The sequence below is a fragment of the Lygodium microphyllum genome, chromosome 4, assembly GCF_053477565.2.
Source record: "Lygodium microphyllum isolate KBCC chromosome 4, Lygodium_microphyllum_v1.1.10, whole genome shotgun sequence".
Classification (NCBI taxonomy): domain Eukaryota; kingdom Viridiplantae; phylum Streptophyta; class Polypodiopsida; order Schizaeales; family Lygodiaceae; genus Lygodium; species Lygodium microphyllum.
The window spans coordinates 90,328,827-90,343,149 of record NC_141138.1 but is presented as its reverse complement, the minus strand read 5'-3'; the positions used below and the strand labels follow the sequence as shown (position 1 = coordinate 90,343,149).

The 14,323-nt window shown below is 43.1% G+C and overlaps 1 pseudogene; it reads left to right on the top strand.

The window, feature by feature from the left end:
• The first annotated feature begins 7,346 nt into the window (after nucleotides 1-7,346).
• Nucleotides 7,347-13,753, top strand: LOC148037297 (uncharacterized; annotated as a pseudogene).
• Nucleotides 13,754-14,323: the final 570 nt, after the last annotated feature.

The following is a 14,323-nucleotide window of genomic DNA, read 5'->3' as shown; positions in this document are numbered from 1 at the left end:
GTACTATTGTCCTCCTGTGAGTCGTAGGCCTCGGCCGCTTGCTGCTACCCTTCTGACCAGGCGGAGTGAAGAGCTTTTGTGCTTTGGGAGGCCACCAAACGATCATACCGTGAGGCTCCATTCAATAAAATCCAGAGGCAGATTCCGGCCAACTCGAGCTGCTGTTGACGAAGCAAATATACCATTGACAGCCCCGGACCTTCAGAGTCTCGATCGGATGCTTGAAGAAGGAAACCAGTATCGACGACAAGGGAGGAAGCATCAGAGCCTACATGGACGAAAGGATAGTGTTACTGCGACAAGAAGACTGTAACAAAGAAGGTGCTGAATATGTAAGCCGAAGATGAAGAGGATCGAGAGAGGCGACTACTGAATCCAAAGACAATGAGGAAGAAAGGCAAAAAAGCCATGTTCGATTTGCAACGGAGTTCGGTTCTACAAGGCAAAGAATTCCTTCTGATTTTGTTCCGCTTACGAGAGCGAGACTTGCTGGAAAGGTTTGGCATCTGTGGAGACTATTGCTGATGCTGTAAGAAAATCTGAAATCACAAAAAAAGAGCTAAGGGTTAAAGACGTCAAGCAACTTATGGATATGCTAGTGCTGGATGATGGAAGACATGATACGTGTCCCAAAACTTGGTATATACAAGGACACTGTGTTGTATCGAGGCTCACAAAGTCGGTTTTCTGAATCTTCAGCCTTCACCAGTATTCCTTGTGGAGTTTGTCCTGTTTTGCACGAGTGCATAGACAATGGTCTCATTTCTCCCAAAATTTGTGTTTATTTCCAAAATTGGTTGAAATTTTAATTGAAGATGAAGTGTATACACACACACACATTCTCTCTCTCTTTTCATTAAACACACACACTCTCTGATAAAGGCAGTCAAATCAATCTTAAGCAAAAGCAAGAAAGTCTACATGTTGGCTGAATTGAAACCTTCAAAGGAGCTCACTGGTTGGGCTTGGTACACAGATAACCAGTTTGATTCAGAGTTTATAAGTGTTCTGAAGCTGCATTGTGTGGAATGAACATGACAAATTGCAGAGTGAAGATAATGGTGTAGTTCATGTGTATTGAAAGTTTTTTTTTTTGAGAGAAAGGAGCGAGCTTTTGACATCTTTGCAAGTTGTCATGCTGAGCGTCGGGCACCTCGAATTCCAAGTGTTTGAAAAGCTCTGGGACATGGTTTGTGACCTTTAACGGCTGATAGAACTGAAAGGAAACATTCATCAATGAAGACCATACTCTTGGAAATTTTCTTTGAAATGTATATATGATCTATGCATTCGAGAGGCTGCTCGGATTTCTTCATCTTGAATCTTGATACTCTTATTGACAGAAATAAAACAGAGTCCTGACATTATTTTCTCATCTTGTTTATTCATATGTTTGATCTTTTATCCTGAAATTTATCAAGGTCTTCTGAAGACGCGACTTTGCTTTCACAAACCCTTCGACATCTTTGGTGAACCTGACATGAAAGCGTCGCAGAAATTTCAGGATGGGAGATTCTTCAGCCTCTATTTCAGCTTCTTCTACAACTTCAGCTGCGTCTACTTCAGGTCCATCAATGACTGCTGCGTCAAGTACTTCAACAGAGGATCTAAAACAGATTTTGCAGAATATGTCCATGTATATGCAGCTCCAAAATCAGCAAACACAAATGTATATGCAGCAGCAACAACAATTGCATCAACAGCAGTTGTCTCAGCAAAGGCAACTCTATTCAGAGCAGGAGAATGCAAACAGCGCGACTGAGGCTATTGAAGCAGTTGAGAGTGAGAAGAAGCTATTTGACGGGCGTAATGTTTCAGCATATTTGAAGACATATGAGATCAAGATGGGATTTTTTGGAGTTCCTGCTGGACTTATGAGTAAGTACTTCCTTCGTCTTGTCACACCTGCTTTGAGGACAAAAGTGACTGATCTTTTTATTCAAAATACACATTGGCAAGATTTTAAGAAGGCTCTAAAAGAAGAATACTTCCTTGAGGACTTTGGTATGGCTACTCGGCGGTCATTCCGAGAATGGGTCTACATGCCAAACAAAGGTCTTGCTGCTTCGGAGTTGATTCGAGAATTCGAAGAGAGGTATAGTCAGCTTGATGCAATTGAACAAAGAGCATTGGATGTTGAAAAAGTTGAGCTTTTCTTGCAAGCTGCAGATCCTGCTCTTCAAGAAGAATTGGGTGAGCTTCTTGAAGATCGCACGAAGCCTATGGGTCTTAAAACTGATTGGCAGGATGCTCAGGATGCAGTCTCGACTTTGACCAAGAGGAGGATATGGAAGACTCGCCTACAGAATGGTTCCATGACACCTACACCATCATCAGCTCCTATGCCTACTTCTATCCCTATTATTTCTTCTCCTCCTCAGCCAGTTTCTTGGCCTATGCCAGTGCCTACTGTTTCCAATCCACCTATTCCTCCTGTTCCACGACCGATGCCTATACCTTCTGCTCCAAAACCATCCGCTCCATCGGTACCTACTTCTCTTGATGACATAATCAAAGGCATTACAGATTTGACACTTGAGTCAGTCAAAGCGGAGTTGGTGGGTAAGTTGAAGGAGCAGTTTGCTTCGACTGCGCCTGCTACTTCTTCTAGTGCTCCTACTGCACCTTGGAGTGCTCCTAGTGCTCCTAGGAGAGATCGGAGATGTATTTGGTGCAATAGTACGGAGCATCAGCATTGCAGGGATTGTGACTCTTTCCAGGATGCAAGAAGGCAGAATTTGGTATATTGGGGGCAAGATGGTAAGATTTGGTTGACTAAGACAGGAGCTCCACTTGCTACCAACTTTGGTAAAGGTGGAATGAAGAAGTTAGTGGAGGACATGGCTGCGCGTACTTCTTATGTGACAGCTAGAGGTGATGCTTCTACATATGGAGTACAGATTGAGAAGGGATCAGAGACTCAGTCCGCACTATGGACTTATGCTATGGAGACTGCAAACAAGGGGAAAATTCAGCAAACTGTTTTGACTAGTGCATGCTCTAGCATCAGATCAGAGACAGGTTGGGACTCGCCTGTTGACAGGTATTCTATTTATGCTTATTTGGCTAAATCTCATGGTGCAGATGTACTTGTTGAGGAGAAACGTAAAAGGGATGAAGAAAATCCAAGTGCAGCTAAGAAGACTAGAGGGGGTGAGTTTGTTTCTCCACCTACTACAGGACCGTCTTCAAGACCAAGGCCAGATCGACAGATGGAGGATGCTCAAAAGAGAGAAAAGAGGCAAGAGCCTAGAGAGAGAAAGCAGCCAGGATTCAGATTGATGTCCGATATTGAGACATCTACAGACATGAAGAAAATCTTTAATGATAAGATACTTGGCAGTGAGGTGACTTTCACTATTTCTGAGATTTTGGGCATCTCAAAAAGAGAGTTTCAGGATCAGTTTCAGGAGGTCCTAAAGAGGAAAAGACATGCATTGGCTACCACTGATACACAGGGAGTTTTGATTAGAGAGTTGGATGAGGATGATGATGAGGTTATGGTTGATAATGCTTCTGTTTTGCCGCAGGTAGAGAAGAGGGTTCAGCCTATGCATTATGCTGAAATTGATGAGCCTGTTTTGATACCGCGTAGTCACTTTTCGCGGAGCCATTGGGCTAGGGCAACTACAGAGACGATGGTAAAGATTGGAGAGAAACAGGTGCCATATGTTGCATTGGTTGATCATGGTTCAGAGATTAATCTCATAGTTCGTGGAGTTTATGAGAGTAACAGATGGCCTATGGATGTAGAGCATGGGTGGCGTATGAGAGCCGCCAATAACACTGCAGGTGATTTATATGCTGCTTGCCCTAGTGTCAAGGTTTCTATTGGTGATGTAGAGGAGGATTTTCATTTCTTTGTGCAGGATTCATGCTCTTATCCCATAATTCTTGGTCAGCCATTCATTACAGAGATGCGCATGGAAACAAAGGTCATGGATGATGGATCTGCTTATGCACGGATTCACAGTAAAGATGGTATGAGAGCAGTTCAGTTTATGACTGTATGTGTGAACCATGTTAGAAATAGGGATACTCTCAGAGATGCACCCTTACCCACTGTGAGGGATTCGGGTTTTCATTAGGTACCGCCGTTTCGCGAGACGACGGTGGTACAGAGGAGAGGAGATTGGAGTTCTCGCCTCCTGGCAGCAACGGTGTTTTCTCCTCCGGTTATGTTGGGATTTCAGCAAACAGTTCAATGAGTTATCAGAAGACTTCTAGGTTGCCTAGAGCTGCCAGGCAGTATATATGCAGGAAGGAGAAAAATTTAAAAAATGCAGGAATTTTGGAGGATGATGAGCACATAGATGGGATGTATGACAGTGTGATTTGTGCAGATACGATGACAGAGATGGAAGATATGCTGAAAACTGATATGCTGAATTGCCATGGTAATGTATTAGTGCAATCCCTGGACATGTTTCATGAAATTGTAGATTTTGTGTCACAGATTGAGTCAGAGGCTGAGGTAACTCAGCAAAGAGTATTGAGTGCTGAAGAAATTCAGCAAACAGAGTTTCCAGCTGGTTATGATCAGCTTTCAGAGAGACAGAGGGCTGAAAATTTTCAGCCAACAGAGTTTACTGCTGAAATATTTCAGCATTCAGAGTTTGGGGCTGTTTCTATGCAGTCCATAGAGCAGAGGGCTGAGAATATTCAGCCATTGGTGTGCAGAATTGCTGATTTACAGCAAGATTTATGTAATGCAGGAGGGCATAATGAAGCCAGGGTTGACACGAAATACAAGACTGTGGATAAGAAGGTGGATTTTATAGGCAAGATTATGGAGTATTGTTCTACCACTTCAGAGATACAGAGATTCATTGGAGCTTGTGTGTTTTATATGATTTGGATACCTCATTTTGCACACATAGCAGATTGTTTATATCAGTTGTTTCGAAAGGGGCAGAAACTATTTTGGGATGAGAGTCACACTAGAACCATGCGGAAAATGAGGAAGTTATTGCAGATTTTTTGGAAGATGGTGAAAAGATGGTTTGGGCCGTACATAGTCAGACATGTCTTTGATAATGCAACATATGTGCTGACTGAATTGGATGGGACAATGCTTAGAGTGCCTATTGCTGGAAAAAGAATCAAGATTTTCAAGAAAAGGGATGATGAGGACTATGCATTGGAAGAATTTTCAAGAGAAGAGCAACGACAAGAAACTCCAATGGAAGAGACAGATGATATGACAGATAATCTTGTTAATCTACCGGAAATGCATAATGAAGAGATTGATCTGTTTGTAGATCTTAATGATAACGATCATGGGTAGTTGGCCCATCCGGAGGATGCGTAGGATTAGAGGGGGTGGATGTTGTGCTGCTGCGCATTCGAGGTGTGAAATCCACCAAAGGTTGTGTGTGTGACATTTGTTACTTTATACATATTTAGTTGTTGTGTTTACAGTTTTATTTTGCGTGGGTAGTAAAGTGGAGAAGGGCAGACTGATAGGTCAGATGTGAAGAGGATGCGGTCTGAGGAGATTTTGAGTGCTGCTTTGCTGAAAGGTTTAAAATCTGCCTGTGTGATCTCAGCTGTGACAAAGAATATACATGCAGTGGGTAGCAGCAGAAGCAAAGAACGTTGGCAAATTAGAGGCATATATTTCTTCTGTTTCTGAGGATAATGAGAGCAGTGGTGACTGTGAGAAATTCCTTGGTGAGCTAAAAAAAATCAGGAAGGATGGTGGATGTTGTCAGATTCAGTTGACAATGGTGCATTATATCAGAGCCATGCTCAAGGATCAGTGTTTTATGTTTAATGTTCAAATTTAAGGGTTCATGTGTTGGCTGCAATAGTTATGGTGCCCGAGGCACTTCAGGAGTCTTTGCACTCTGTGATGACTAAAATAGCTAAAATAAGTATCTACTGCTTTTCTGAAAAAGGGCGCTTTTTTTTTGTAGAAGGGAGAAGCTGTTTTTGGGGAGCGGCGAAAAATCTGGAGGGAAAAGCAAAAAGGAAGAGCCCGAAAAAGAGAGGGGGGACTGAAACAGAGAAGGAGGAAGATGGTACTCTGCGGCTCCAGGGGAGTTTACGCTGAATCAGAGAAAAGAGGAAGGAACGGAGCATAGGAAAAACAGAGGATTGGGGGGGGGAGCTATGAGAAGTGCAGAGAAAGGATTGGAGAGGAAGTTGAAGCCGAAGCCGAAGTTGACGAAGCTGAAGGCAAAGACAAAGTTGATGAAGTTGAAGGTGAAGCATCAGTCGAGACGAAGATGACAACTAGGAAGATGAAGCCGAAGACGCAGTAACAACGACGAAGAAGAAGCATCATTGAATGGTAGAAGAGGAGCGAGGCCGCAGCGAAACCAAAGAAGCTGAACGAAGAGAAGTCGAAAGCAGTCGAAGATGAAGAGATAAATGAAGAAAGGAGGCCACAACGAAGAATCGACGATGATGGGCTGCTGTTTCTATAATTCCGTGCAGCTGCTCGCTGGATTAAACGGGAAGGAGCAGTACTATTGTCCTCCTGTGAGTCGTAGGCCTCGGCCGCTTGCTGCTACCCTTCTGACCAGGCGGAGTGAAGAGCTTTTGTGCTTTGGGAGGCCACCAAACGATCATACCGTGAGGCTCCATTCAATAAAATCCAGAGGCAGATTTCGGCCAACTCGAGCTGCTGTTGACGAAGCAAATATACCATTGACAGCCCCGGACCTTCAGAGTCTCGATCGGATGCTTGAAGAAGGAAACCAGCATCGACGACAAGGGAGGAAGCATCAGAGCCTACATGGACGAAAGGATAGCGTTACTGCGACAAGAAGACTGTAACAAAGAAGGTGCTGAATATGTAAGCCGAAGATGAAGAGGATCGAGAGAGGCGACTACTGAATCCAAAGACAATGAGGAAGAAAGGCAGAAAAGCCATGTTCGATTTGCAACGGAGTTCGGTTCTACAAGGCAAAGAATTCCTTCTGATTTTGTTCCGCTTACGAGAGCGAGACTTGCTGGAAAGGTTTGGCATCTGTGGAGACTATTGCTGATGCTGTAAGAAAATCTGAAATCACAAAAAAAGAGCTAAGGGTTAAAGACGTCAAGCAACTTATGGATATGCTAGTGCTGGATGATGGAAGACATGATACGTGTCCCAAAACTTGGTATATACAAGGACACTATGTTGTATCGAGGCTCACAAAGTCGGTTTTCTGAATCTTCAGCCTTCACCAGTATTCCTTGTGGAGTTTGTCCTGTTTTGCACGAGTGCACAGACAATGGTCTCATTTCTCCCAAAATTTGTGTTTATTTTCAATATTGGTTGAAATTTTAATTGAAGATGAAGTGTATACACACACACACATTCTCTCTCTCTTTTCATTAAACACACACACTCTCTGATAAAGGCAGTCAAATCAATCTTAAGCAAAAGCAAGAAAGTCTACATGTTGGCTGAATTGAAACCTTCAAAGGAGCTCACTGGTTGGGCTTGGTACACAGATAACCAGTTTGATTCAGAGTTTATAAGTGTTCTGAAGCTGCATTGTGTGGAATGAACATGACAAATTGCAGAGTGAAGATAATGGTGTAGTTCATGTATACTGAAAGCTTTTTTTTTTGAGAGAAAGGAGCGAGCTTTTGACATCTTTGCAAGTTGTCATGCTGAGCGTCAGGCACCTCGAATTCCAAGTGTTTGAAAAGCTCTGGGACATGGTTTGTGACCTTTAACGGCTGATAGAACTGAAAGGCAACATTCATCAATGAAGACCATACTCTTGGAAATTTTCTTTGAAATGTATATATGATCTATGCATTCGAGAGGCTGCTCGGATTTCTTCATCTTGAATCTTGATACTCTTATTGACAGAAATAAAACAGAGTCCTGACATTATTTTCTCATCTTGTTTATTCATATGTTTGATCTTTTATCCTGAAATTTATCAAGGTCTTCTGAAGACGCGACTTTGCTTTCACAAACCCTTCGACATCTTTGGTGAACCTGACGTGAAAGCGTCGCATAAATTTCAGGATGGGAGATTCTTCAGCCTCTATTTCAGCTTCTTCTACAACTTCAGCTGCGTCTACTTCAGCTCCATCAATGACTGCTGCGTCAAGTACTTCAACGGAGGATCTAAAACAGATTTTGCAGAATATGTCCATGTATATGCAGCTCCAAAATCAGCAAACACAAATGTATATGCAGCAGCAACAACAATTGCATCAACAGCAGTTGTCTCAGCAAAGGCAACTCTATTCGGAGCAGGAGAATGCAAACAACGCGACTAAGGCTATTGAAGCAGTTGAGAGTGAGAAGAAGCTATTTGACGGGCGTAATGTTTCAGCATATTTGAAGACATATGAGATCAAGATGGGATTTTTTGGAGTTCCTGCTGGACTTATGAGTAAGTACTTCCTTCGTCTTGTCACACCTGCTTTGAGGACAAAAGTGACTGATCTTTTTATTCAAAATACACATTGGCAAGATTTTAAGAAGGCTCTAAAAGAAGAATACTTCCTTGAGGACTTTGGTATGGCTACTCGGCGGTCATTCCGAGAATGGGTCTACATGCCAAACAAAGGTCTTGCTGCTTCGGAGTTGATTCGAGAATTCGTAGAGAGGTATAGTCAGCTTGATGCAATTGAACAAAGAGCATTGGATGTTGAAAAAGTTGAGCTTTTCTTGCAAGCTGCAGATCCTGCTCTTCAAGAAGAATTGGGTGAGCTTCTTGAAGATCGCACGAAGCCTATGGGTCTTAAAACTGATTGGCAGGATGCTCAGGATGCAGTCTCGACTTTGACCAAGAGGAGGATATGGAAGACTCGCCTACAGAATGGTTCCATGACACCTACACCATCATCAGCTCCTATGCCTACTTCTATCCCTATTATTTCTTCTCCTCCTCAGCCAGTTTCTTGGCCTATGCCAGTGCCTACTGTTTCCACTCCACCTATTCCTCCTGTTCCACGACCGATGCCTATACCTTCTGCTCCAAAACCATCCGCTCCATCGGTACCTACTTCTCTTGATGACATAATCAAAGGCATTACAGATTTGACACTTGAGTCAGTCAAAGCGGAGTTGGTGGGTAAGTTGAAGGAGCAGTTTGCTTCGACTGCGCCTGCTACTTCTTCTAGTGCTCCTACTGCACCTTGGAGTGCTCCTAGTGCTCCTAGGAGAGATCAGAGATGTATTTGGTGCAATAGTACGGAGCATCAGCATTGCAGGGATTGTGACTCTTTCCAGGATGCAAGAAGGCAGAATTTGGTATATTGGGGGCAAGATGGTAAGATTTGGTTGACTAAGATAGGAGCTCCACTTGCTACCAACTTTGGTAAAGGTGGAATGAAGAAGTTAGTGGAGGACATGGCTGCGCGTACTTCTTATGTGACAGCTAGAGGTGATGCTTCTACATATGGAGTACAGATTGAGAAGGGATCAGAGACTCAGTCCGCACTATGGACTTATGCTATGGAGACTGCAAACAAGGGGAAAATTCAGCAAACTGTTTTGACTAGTGCATGCTCTAGCATCAGATCAGAGACAGGTTGGGACTCGCCTGTTGACAGGTATTCTATTTATGCTTATTTGGCTAAATCTCATGGTGCAGATGTACTTGTTGAGGAGAAACGTAAAAGGGATGAAGAAAATCCAAGTGCAGCTAAGAAGACTAGAGGGGGTGAGTTTGTTTCTCCACCTACTGCAGGACCGTCTTCAAGACCAAGGCCAGATCGACAGATGGAGGATGCTCAAAAGAGAGAAAAGAGGCAAGAGCCTAGAGAGAGAAAGTAGCCAGGATTCAGATTGATGTCCGATATTGAGACATCTACAGACATGAAGAAAATCTTTAATGATAAGATACTTGGCAGTGAGGTGACTTTCACTATTTCTGAGATTTTGGGCATCTCAAAAAGAGAGTTTCAGGATCAGTTTCAGGAGGTCCTAAAGAGGAAAAGACATGCATTGGCTACCACTGATACACAGGGAGTTTTGATTAGAGAGTTGGATGAGGATGATGATGAGGTTATGGTTGATAATGCTTCTGTTTTGCCGCAGGTAGAGAAGAGGGTTCAGCCTATGCATTATGCTGAAATTGATGAGCCTGTTTTGATACCGCGTAGTCACTTTTCGCGGAGCCATTGGGCTAGGGCAACTACAGAGATGATGCTAAAGATTGGAGAGAAACAGGTGCCTTATGTTGCATTGGTTGATCATGGTTCAGAGATTAGTCTCATAGTTCGTGGAGTTTATGAGAGTAACAGATGGCCTATGGATGTAGAGCATGGGTGGCGTATGAGAGCTGCCAATAACACTGCAGGTGATTTATATGCTGCTTGCCCTAGTGTCAGGGTTTCTATTGGTGATGTAGAGGAGGATTTTCATTTCTTTGTGCAGGATTCATGCTCTTATCCCATAATTCTTGGTCAGCCATTCATTACAGAGATGCGCATGGAAACAAAGGTCATGGATGATGGATCTGCTTATGCACGGATTCGCAGTAAAGATGGTATGAGAGCAGTTCAGTTTATGACTGTATGTGTGAACCATGTTAGAAACAGGGATACTCTTAGAGATGCACCCTTACCCACTGTGAGGGATTCGGGTTTTCATTAGGTACCGCCGTTTCGCGAGACGACGGTGGTACAGAGGAGAGGAGATTGGAGTTCTCGCCTCCTGGCAGCAACGGTGTTTTCTCCTCCGGTTATGTTGGGATTTCAGCAAACAGTTCAATGAGTTATCAGAAGACTTCTAGGTTGCCTAGAGCTGCCAGGCAGTATATATGCAGGAAGGAGAAAAATTTGAAAAATGCAGGAATTTTGGAGGATGATGAGCACATAGATGGGATGTATGACAGTGTGATTTGTGCAGATACGATGACAGAGATGGAAGATATGCTGAAAACTGATATGCTGAATTGCCATGGTAATGTATTAGTGCAATCCCTGGACATGTTTCATGAAATTGCAGATTTTGTGTCACAGATTGAGTCAGAGGCTGAGGTAACTCAGCAAAGAGTATTGAGTGCTGAAGAAATTCAGCAAACAGAGTTTCCAGTTGGTTATGATCAGCTTTCAGAGAGACAGAGGGCTGAAAATTTTCAGCCAACAGAGTTTACTGCTGAAATATTTCAGCATTCAGAGTTTGGGGCTGTTTCTATGCAGTCCATAGAGCAGAGGGCTGAGAATATTCAGCCATTGGTGTGCAGAATTGCTGATTTACAGCAAGATTTATATAATGCAGGAGGGCATAATGAAGCCAGGGTTGACATGAAATACAAGACTGTGGATAAGAAGGTGGATTTTATAGGCAAGATTATGGAGTATTGTTCTACCACTTCAGAGATACAGAGATTCATTGGAGCTTGTGTGTTTTATATGATTTGGATACCTCATTTTGCACACATAGCAGATTGTTTATATCAGTTGTTTCGAAAGGGGCAGAAACTATTTTGGGATGAGAGCCACACTAGAACCATGCGGAAAATGAGGAAGTTATTGCAAATTTTTTGGAAGATGGTGAAAAGATGGTTTGGGCCGTACATAGTCAGACATGTCTTTGATAATGCAACATATGTGCTGACTGAATTGGATGGGACAATGCTTAGAGTGCCTCTTGCTGGAAAAAGAATCAAGATTTTCAAGAAAAGGGATAATGAGGACTATGCATTGGAAGAATTTTCAAGAGAAGAGCAACGACAAGAAACTCCAATGAAAGAGACAGATGATATGACAGATAATCTTGTTAATCTACCGGAAATGCATAATGAAGAGATTGATCTGTTTGTAGATCTTGATGATAACGATCATGGGTAGTTGGCCCATCCGGAGGATGCGCAGGATTAGAGGGGGTGGATGTCGTGCTGCTGCGCATTCAAGGTGTGAAATCCACCAAAGGTTGTGTGTGTGACATTTGTTACTTTATACATATTTAGTTGTTGTGTTTACAGTTTTGTTTTGCGTGGGTAGTAAAGTGGAGAAGGGCAGACTGATAGGTCAGATGTGAAGAGGATGCGGTCTGAGGAGATTTTGAGTGCTGCTTTGCTGAAAGGTTTAAAATCTGCCTGTGTGATCTCAGCTATGACAAAGAATATACATGTAGGGGGTAGCAGCAGAAGCAAAGAACGTTGGCAAATTAGAGGCATATATTTCTTCTGTTTCTGAGGATAATGAGAGCAGTGGTGACTGTGAGAAATTCCTTGGTGAGCTAAAAAAAATCAGGAAGGATGGTGGATGTTGTCAGATTCAGTTGACAATGGTGCATTATATCAGAGCCATGCTCAAGGATCATTGTTTTATGTTAAATGTTCAGATTTAAGGGTTCATGTGTTGGCTGCAATAGCTATGGTGCCCGAAAGCACTTCAGGAGTCTTTGCACTCTGTGATGACTAAAATAGCTAAAATAAGTATCTACTGCTTTTCTGAAAAAGGGCGTTTTTTTTTTGTAGAAGGGAGAAGCCGTTTTTGGGGAGCGCGGAAAAATCTGGAGGGAAAAGCAAAAAGGAAGAGCCCGAAAAAGAGAGGGGGGACTGAAACAAAGAAGAAGGAAGATGGTACTCTGCGGCTCCAGGGGAGTTTACGCTGAATCAGAGAAAAGAGGAAGGAACGGAGCATAGGAAAAATAGAGGATTGGGGGGGGGGAGCTACGAGAAGTGCAGAGAAAGGATTGGAGAGGAAGCTGAAGCCGAAGCCGAAGTTGACGAAGCTGAAGGCAAAGACAAAGTTGATGAAGTTGAAGGCGAAGCATCAGTCGAGACGAAGATGACAACTAGGAAGATGAAGCCGAAGACGCAGTAACAACGACGAAGAAGAAGCATCATTGAATGGTAGAAGAGGAGCGAGGCCGTAGCGAAACCAAAGAAGCTGAACGAAGAGAAGTCGAAAGCAGTCGAAGATGAAGAGACAAATGAAGAAAGGAGGCCACGACGAAGAATCGACGATGATGAAGGCTGCTGTTTCTATAATTCCGTGCAGCTGCTCGCTGGATTAAACGGGAAGGAGCAGTACTATTGTCCTCCTGTGAGTCGTAGGCCTCGGCCGCTTGCTGCTACCCTTCTGAACAGGCGGAGTGAAGAGCTTTTGTGCTTTGGGAGGCCACCAAACGATCATACCGTGAGGCTCCATTCAATAAAATCCAGAGGCAGATTCCGGCCAACTCGAGCTGCTGTTGACGAAGCAAATATACCATTGACAGCCCCGGACCTTCAGAGTCTCAATCGGATGCTTGAAGAAGGAAACCAGCATCGACGACAAGGGAGGAAGCATCAGAGCCTACATGGACGAAAGGATAGCGTTACTGCGACAAGAAGACTGTAACAAAGAAGGTGCTGAATATGTAAGCCGAAGATGAAGAGGATCGAGAGAGGCGACTACTGAATCCAAAGACAATGACGAAGAAAGGCAGAAAAGCCATGTTCGATTTGCAACGGAGTTCGGTTCTACAAGGCAAAGAATTCCTTCTGATTTTGTTCCGCTTACGAGAGCGAGACTTGCTGGAAAGGTTTGGCATCTGTGGAGACTATTGCTAATGTTGTAAGAAAATCTGAAATCACAAAAGAAGAGCTAAGGGTTAAAGACGTCAAGCAACTTATGGATATGCTAGTGCTGGATGATGGAAGACATGATACGTGTCCCAAAACTTGGTATATACAAGGACACTGTGTTGTATCGAGGCTCACAAAGTCGGTTTTCTGAATCTTCAGCCTTCACCAGTATTCCTTGTGGAGTTTGTCATGTTTTGCACGAGTGCACAGACAATGGTCTCATTTCTCCCAAAATTTGTGTTTATTTCCAAAATTGGTTGAAATTTTAATTGAAGATGAAGTGTATACACACACACACATTCTCTCTCTCTTTTCATTAAACACACACACTCTCTGATAAAGGCAGTCAAATCAATCTTAAGCAAAAGCAAGAAAGTCTACATGTTGGCTGAATTGAAACCTTCAAAGGAGCTCACTGGTTGGGCTTGGTACACAGATAACCAGTTTGATTCAGAGTTTATAAGTGTTCATATGTTTGATCTTTTATCCTGAAATTTATCAAGGTCTTCTGAAGACGCGACTTTGCTTTCACAAACCCTTCGACAACGTGGGGGGGGAGTTAGGATGCATTTCTTTCAAGTGCCTCCTTCTTTGTCTAAAAAATGGTTTTCTTTCTCAATCATCATCTCACTTCTACTCTTGGGCATCAATCTCCCTTCTCTATTTCTGAAGCAATTTGGCCCCTGCAATTTGGACTCCCTATTGAGAGTATAGGCAGGAATCTGGAGCTTCTTTAAGCTTTTGAGCTTGAACTCACAAGCTTTGAATTGAGAGTATATGAAGCAAAGAAGAGGGAGATAGAAGTTGCTTTGATATCTCTACTTATGAAGATCTGAAGG